The sequence below is a fragment of the Glandiceps talaboti genome, chromosome 11 (assembly GCF_964340395.1).
Source record: "Glandiceps talaboti chromosome 11, keGlaTala1.1, whole genome shotgun sequence".
Lineage (NCBI taxonomy): Eukaryota > Metazoa > Hemichordata > Enteropneusta > Spengelidae > Glandiceps > Glandiceps talaboti.
The window spans coordinates 1,037,501-1,045,397 of NC_135559.1; the positions used below are offsets into that span (position 1 = coordinate 1,037,501).

The 7,897-nt window shown below is 36.5% G+C and overlaps 1 long non-coding RNA gene across 1 annotated transcript; it reads left to right on the forward strand.

The window, feature by feature from the left end:
- Positions 1 to 4,431: 4,431 nt before the first annotated feature.
- LOC144441937 (uncharacterized) lies at positions 4,432 to 5,706 on the forward strand. The gene is made up of 4 exons (XR_013481592.1): positions 4,432 to 4,522; positions 4,654 to 4,737; positions 4,965 to 5,048; positions 5,474 to 5,706. It is a non-coding gene; the product is annotated as an uncharacterized LOC144441937 (long non-coding RNA).
- The last annotated feature ends 2,191 nt before the right edge of the window (positions 5,707 to 7,897 follow it).

Genomic DNA, 7,897 nt, shown 5'->3' on the forward strand with positions numbered 1-7,897 from the left:
CACACACAAAAAATAACACAATAAAATACTCGACATGTCATAATAGCACAACACAACTATGTAAAAATAGTCGTTTGTCATATCAAATGACTGAATGCATAACGTAGAAATGACTAAATACTTTCTGATTGAGAAATAGTTAAAGATGATACAGAGATCTATTAGAAAGTAAAAAGAGTACACACAGTTCTTTAGTTAAAAAAATCACTGATTTAGACGACTCAAAAGTCTGTTTATGGAATTGGATCTCTTCCATACAAAGTAGTTCTATAATGTACCTTTTGCAGCCAGAATTTAATGGCGTCATTTTAAATTACATATTTTGGTAACAATTGATGACATTTAAATCCAGTTTCCTTATCAACTGAATTCCTATCTATGATAACTCCAAGTAACATAAGCCTCTCAATGCCTACGGCCTCTACCGTCATTTGCATTCATAGATATAACCCCGGAGGTGGCAGCGCCTTAGGTAAGCTTAGCTTCTTTAAAATGTGTAACTAGGACTAATTCAACGGAGTGTTGTGTTCAGTTTTGATGTATATGAAGATGTAAGTTATATGCATAACAACACGAGTTTGTATGTTTACACAGATAATAATGCTACATTTCAACGTTTGGCTCCAATGAAATCTTACTAACATTGCTACATTTTACTGTATGGTTTGACAAAAGTGCTATTTAAAAAAATATTGCTACATATATATGTTTGTCCTAATTAAGGGAAGTTCGCACAATGTCACACAAGCTCAATAAGCCGCGGAACTTCACGTGGGGGGGGGGGGGGGTTCTGGTGTCGATGCGATTGCTGAACTTCATTTTCATACTTCTAACCAGACATCGACGGAAAACTTTCACACCTCAATGATAACATCTTTTCCATTTACTACTGAGATGTTGACAAGTTGATTAAAATTTACTTCTAGCATGAAAGTATACTTCCATGCTTCTAGTGTGAGATATGGTGCTGGCTTTCCGCTAGTATTTTAATGTGTTTACAGTCATGTTTTTACATTACATCGATCCTAGTGATGTGACCACTACAGTTTTCATCATAGTTTACTTGATATATAAACATGTTAGGTCGCAGTTGTGATCGTGCGTTTAGGGGGAGGGGGGAGGCGGTTTTGAGCTTGTGACATTGTGCGATCGTCCCTAAGAATCTTATTAACAAGCTACAGAACGCAGCCGCACACCTTGTGTGCAAAGCCACAAAGTTCGACCACTTTGAACAACTTCTACACTCTTTGCATTGGCTGCCGATCAACATTCTTTTAGTGGTCTGAGGTTTCATTAAGTGAGCTAGTATAAAATGCAGAAATGGGTAAAGAAAGAAAGCAGCACTGCAGCGCCCTCTATGCCTATGGGCTTCGCTTTGCCCCGGCCTGGCCCCGGCCCCGCAATGCACCGCGCCATGTTTGGATTTGTCAGCTGATTTTCTGGTGCGCAAATTTAAAATGACTGTACTCACTGCAGCAGTCGACAACTGAAGCTGTTTTCAAAGAAAGTTTGTTTTATTGGTAGTGGTGATTCTAGTCTGTTTCACGGAACCGAAGACTGCATAACCAGGGAAATTCCAGCTGCCATGGTTGGACCAGTACAGTGTGAGGACTACACGGAAGTTTCCGTGGCTTACAAATCATAAATCGTAAATCATGTTTTCACTAAATTTCTAAGGTATGTTTTTCTTAATATGTATTAATCAACCCATACAATGCGTATTTATATTGAATAAATGTTATAGCAGGAAATTTGCAAGTTGTCAAATTATGGTCGATGCTAATGATTGTAGCTGTGTTGTGTCTGTGTCGAACTTTGCCCTGCCGGCAAGGTGCGTTGCGATGCTTGAAACAACACAAAATTTTCAGGACTAAAATTTTAGTTTATAAATCATTATCTGTGCCAAATTTGGTGTCTCTACCTTATGTGGTATATATTTTTACACTTTGTCTTTTTTGCTGTGCAATCACAACCTATGATCCACTAATCTTTGTTCCTGTTATTATCATGGAGATACAACACATTGTTATTTCATACATTTACTATTTCATGTGAATTTCCAATAGATGCATTGTATTGCTGGTTATAAAAGTTTCTGAAAAGTTGTTAATATTCACCTGCAACCTGTAACTTTTACATGAAAAAATGTCACAGGGAAGAATTATCGTATAACTTTGGTTTTGATTTTTAAAATCTATACTTCTATATATTTTCCTGACAAACTGTTTCTTTGTTTTGTTCATCTGTCAACAGAATGGATCTGGACAAAGTGTTTTCAAATACTTCTCATGGTATCGCTTTAAGTTTGAATCATTTCACTAAAGTGTTACTCAAAGTTTTAGTTGTGAGTGCTGTCTTATTTTTAAATATGATCTTATAAAATTGAATTATGTTCCAAACCAGGTTGTCAATATAGTATCAATATGGTCTGTAGTCTTCAAAGATACTGTCTTGTACTTGTTTTATTGAGAAATGCATAAGAGAAGTGTTTATCTTGTGGGTATCTTATCTCAAGGGTATATGATAAAACTTTTATGGCCCATTGTATGGGTTGACCAAACCTTGAAAGCACTGAAGGCATCATGTAGCATGTTGCCCCCATATGGTTATGGTGTCATCTGGAAATTATCCCAAATGTACCATCACATGGGATAATTTTCTTTTTTGATAACTTTTTCAGTTCAGTAAAGCTTTCCTTAGACCTACTGAATGAAGGCACTCTGTGTTGCAGCACTGTCCAACCAAATGGCGTGGGTTTCCAGCTGACCTACGTAAATGTGAAGCTCCCAGAACATGGATCACTGACACAGCAATTCAGGAAACTCACAGCTAGTCTGGCAGGATAAACGACAGGTCACAACTATATCAACATCATGTCAGCCTATAACAACTTCACACAGGTGAAAAGGTGACATCCTGTGCCCTGAAAGTGTCATATAGTATAACAAGTACATGGGTGGAGTCGACCTACATTTGTATCCGATCAGTTGGTGACCTACTACGCGATTGGAGGGAAGTATTACAAATACTGGAAGTACCTGTTCTGGTCCATCATGAACAGGGCTATTTGTAATGCCTAGATCTTATACAAGATCACAAATTCACCAGCTCTAAGGCAGAGATACCGACAACTAGACTTCTGCCTTGCTTTGTCATCACAGCTGACTGCATGATTTAGTGCTAGGAAACAACCCAGGCCATCACCAGCTACTCCGATCCTGACCTTGTTCCGCCATCTGTATCCATTGACAACTTCCCAGAGCATGAGTGTGAGAATCTTGACACCATCTGGCAAAAGAAAAACTGTGCTCTCTGCAGTGAAATCCAGAAGAAAACACAGTCTGGGATGGGAGAGGGTTCCCTGTGTAAAGTGGACTGTTTTGCCAAGTACCATGCTTTACAGCTTCAGAACTAAATAGGGTCAACCCAACAGACTACAGCACTGAAAAACTGTTCTGTGTGTAAATAGGCATTAGCCAATTTAACTAATAAAGGAAGGACAAAGACAAACTGGTTTTTTTTATTTACTTTTTATTTGAATTCAACATCATCTGAAGAAACTTAGCAAAAAAATTGTTATTAGTGAATTTTAAACAGAGAAAGTTGAATTGACATTATTGGAAAGCAAAGTTTTCACTCTCTAAAATAAGTTTCGCTTGCTAGTCAATTTTTTATCATTTTTATGAAAAATTAATACAATCATAACCCACAAAGTAATTATTACATAATCCCTTTGTTCATCAGTGGAAAGTCCTGGGCCCCACAGTGCATTGAGATACAAATGAGCTGGGCTGTACAGGGTTAAACACCTCATTCCTGGCAAGGTTAAGAAGGGTGGGCCTGATAATGTAAGTTATATGTGTTTTTATGTATACTAGTTGAAATAGATCATTTGGTCCAAATTATATGTTGATGAATGTTGTCATATGATTGTCTCATGAAATGAGACCATCTCTTGATTATTTTATCGAAAAAATAGATATTTGAACAGGAAATATTAGTTAAAATTCTGCATAATGGCAATAATGGATAACATGATAAAAATAATAGCATGATAGATTAAATACTGTAGTTTATAAGAATGTACATGAAATCATAGTTTCCTGAAAACTTTTATTCAGCGAATGTAGAGGGAATGTTACATCACATAAACGAAAAATAAAACAAAAACAACAGAGCAAGAAGAAAAAATCCTCTTTCTACTTATTTCGAGAAGCTTTGTGAAAATAACTCGGTGGTTGTGATCACACCGAAACAATTCTTTCCGTTGATATTGTAGAAAAGAGACAGAAGTGAAGTCACCATAAAAGAGCCTAGCATGTTGCCGAGAACCAAGAAATAGGAAGTGTATATTCAGTGGAGAGTTGAGTTGAAGAATCTGTACAAGAATTCAGAGACAAAATTGTCTTTTTTCTAACAGGAACTGAACACCAAGCTCTGGGTGGAGCACTCATCCAGGGTTATGGCAGAAGAGATATTGGCAAAAACAAGAAAAATGAAAAAATTGGAGGAAGAAGTCAAGGTATGCTTGTTGTGTTTGAGGTTCATATCATCTCATCAACATGTTTTTTCTTTAAATCTGATCTTAACCTGCACACACTATCAACATATGTCACTATTTAAATCCTACTTATTGTATATCTGATATTTTAGCACCTAGAGAACCAAGTCCATAACATCAAGGAAACAGCTGAAGGACAGGCACGATCTTTGGACAAAATGTACCAGGCAGTGGAGGTAAGGCATTTGTTGCTTAGTTGAGTTTGCGAGTTGGGGAGGGAGTGATTAAGACTATTCCGAGGTTTCCTTGTACAGTATATGTACTTCACTAGAAGTTAAAGTCAGAACAGGCTGTTGGTCATATCATATCAACATGTTTTTTCTTTAAATCTGATCTTAACCTGCACACACTATCAACATATGTCACTATTTAAATCCTACTTATTGTATATCTGATATTTTAGCACCTAAATAACCAAATAAGTAACCTCAAGGAAACAACTGAAGGACAGGCATGATATTTGGACAAAATGTACCAGGCAGTTGTGGTAAGGCATTTGTTGCTTAGTTTAGTTTGCTAGTTGGGGAGGCAGATGGGGGGTGTGGGGTTAAGACTATTCTGAGGTTTCCTCATGCAGTATATGTACTTCACTAGAAGTTAAAGTCAAAACAGGCTGTTGGTTAATTAATGTAATTAATTGTCAATTAAAGTTACACATATATTTTCCTGACAAACTGTTTCTTTGTTTTGTTCATCTGTCAACAGAATGGATCTGGACAAAGTGTTGTCAAATACTTCACATGGTATTGCTTTAAGTTTGAATCAAGAACAGGCTGTTGGTTGTCAATTAAAGTTACTCATATAGAAAAGTCAATAGAACTTATTAACCTCCATAAAAGCTTTGCATATTACTCATTAGTTTATGAGGTTTTTAGTCATATAAAGATAATCTTCTATTTTTACTTAATTCAGGACTGTCTTGCAAACCATCGACGTGTCTGTGCCCCAGAAGGAAGACATCATTGCCTCCCTATATGATAACATCTACACCAGAGAGGACCAGGTTTACCATACAACTAAAAACCTGTTAAGATCAGTGTCCTCTCTAGGCGTCATGTCAGGTGAAGAGCATTGGCATGATACTCCTAAGGAGACAGTGCCAATTATTTATCCAGATCTAGAAGAGCAGCTCCTTAACTGGACATGAACACCAAACTATAGATGCAGGATAACATACTTACTTAAGGTACACGAAAGTGTAATCATTATTACTTGTAATTGTCTCAGTGTATAAAACACACAACATTCATATATTTGTATAAGACTTGATGTATTACTGCCAAATACATGTCATATGGTTTGGATATTTCATTTAAAGCAAATAATAATCAGAAATCATATAAATCTTGGACATTTTGTTAGCGAGAATCATTTTTTTTTGCTGTGTATCCTTCAAACAACACAACATGAAAGTACTCATTCATGGTGTTCTTGCTGCAGGTATGACGTACAACACTGATGGGAAACGGTTACAGATCAGTGAATGTTATAATCTGTGAAGAGACATCAAGAATCCATATGACAAGAATGTTGTTGCTCTCTGGTTGAGAAGAATGACAATGTGGGCAGTTTAAAGAGAGATTTGGTGGTGTTTCTGGCTAAAAGTATGGACTTTTAGCTATCAAAAGGAGATATTTATTACAGCAAGCCAAAACAGAATCCATTCTTCCATTCAAGATGAGATGGTGGGGCACATGCAGGTTTATAATCTTAGACTTTATGCCCATGACAGTGCCAATGTACATCTCACACGAATTCTCCATGGTGCAGCATTTGATTATACAATCAAGTATAAAGCATATATGCCAAGTAAGCCTTATGGTGCAAACCAAACTGCCCTTTTCAGGACCACATTTTCCAAAAAGAGAACTACCGTATACCAACTGTACACATATTATTACGTATGTGAACAGCCCCCCCCCCCCCCCCCCAAAAAAAAAAGAAAAAAAAGAAGGGCAGAAAAAGAAACAAAAGAGGAAAAATCTAGCGCAAATGCCATGTCAAACTTTGATCTACCAATTCAAAATATAAGTTAGTAGCCTTATGGTGCAAACAAAACGGCCCTTTTCAGGAGGTCCACATTTTCCAAAAAGAGAACTAATGTGTACCAACCACACACACATTATTTCTGTGAACAGCCCCCCCCCCTCCCCTCCAAAAAAAGAAAACTAGCACAAATGTAAATGTCAATCTTTGATCTACCAATTCCAAAAATAAATTGTTAATGTCAGACAATTATTGATAAGTGTGTGAATCACCAATGTGTGTAAATAAAGCTGTGTGTATGTTCTCAAGTCTCTGTTTGCACAAAATAAGTATACATTCTAATATTGCATTGTACAGTATATGTGTAAGAAACAAGAAATAAATGTGACATCTGTAAGACAAGTACTATACTTACTGACTATTGAGTGTTGTTTTCTGAGTGAAGTACAGTAAGTTGAGCATGTCTTACATGAAAAATATGAAAAAAAGGAATTGCAGGGAAATTTTCATGGGAGGTTGGAAGAAGACTAACATTTGCCCTATCCCAAGTTTGGTGCTTGGGAAAATGGGTATGTTGGCCATGTTCAAAGTTGCCATTCTACTCGGTTACTGTTTTAACTCATAAGAGATGTACTTGTAGGCATCTGGAGGCTGTACCAAGTTACCAATTTAATGCTTGTTTTCCTGACACATCACCACTAATGAGCTTCAAAGAGATTGTCAAATTCAAATCCTGGTTGAAGCTTACAGAAATCGGCTTACAATTTCACCATCCTTTGTTAACTTTGATCGGATCTTCTCCATCCAACTCCGACTAGTATATAAACCTGTAGATTAAGTGGTGAACATTTTTATCACTTACTAAAAGAAATGACATTGAAGGAAAGACTATTTGAACTTTACACACCGGGTGAATCTAAGTGAGCGGAGTATGACATTGTGTACATGTTTGAATTTTATCATTTAAATGGCACAAGGACAAAGTTAACATAACCTATAGACTTCTAATGTCACAATACATACCTTATGTATCGTCAACATTTCCCACTTCTGTATATTCAAGGCATATATAATCTTTTCAACAACAGTGGTAAAATTCTGTGATATAATGATAATAATTGCAATATTAGGCAATCAAGCATTCACTGTAATAATGGAAACTGCATCATCATGCATGAATCAATAAGTATGCATGCTATTTACAGAAAAGTCAAACTGTCAAACTTATCCATGTAATAAATGGAAGATAAATCATACTGAGTATGAGCAACAATCATTATTCAAGGCTGGGGGTTGGGGAGTTGGCAGATATGACAAAGAACCATAGAAATTCTTTGTAAACCCTTGCCT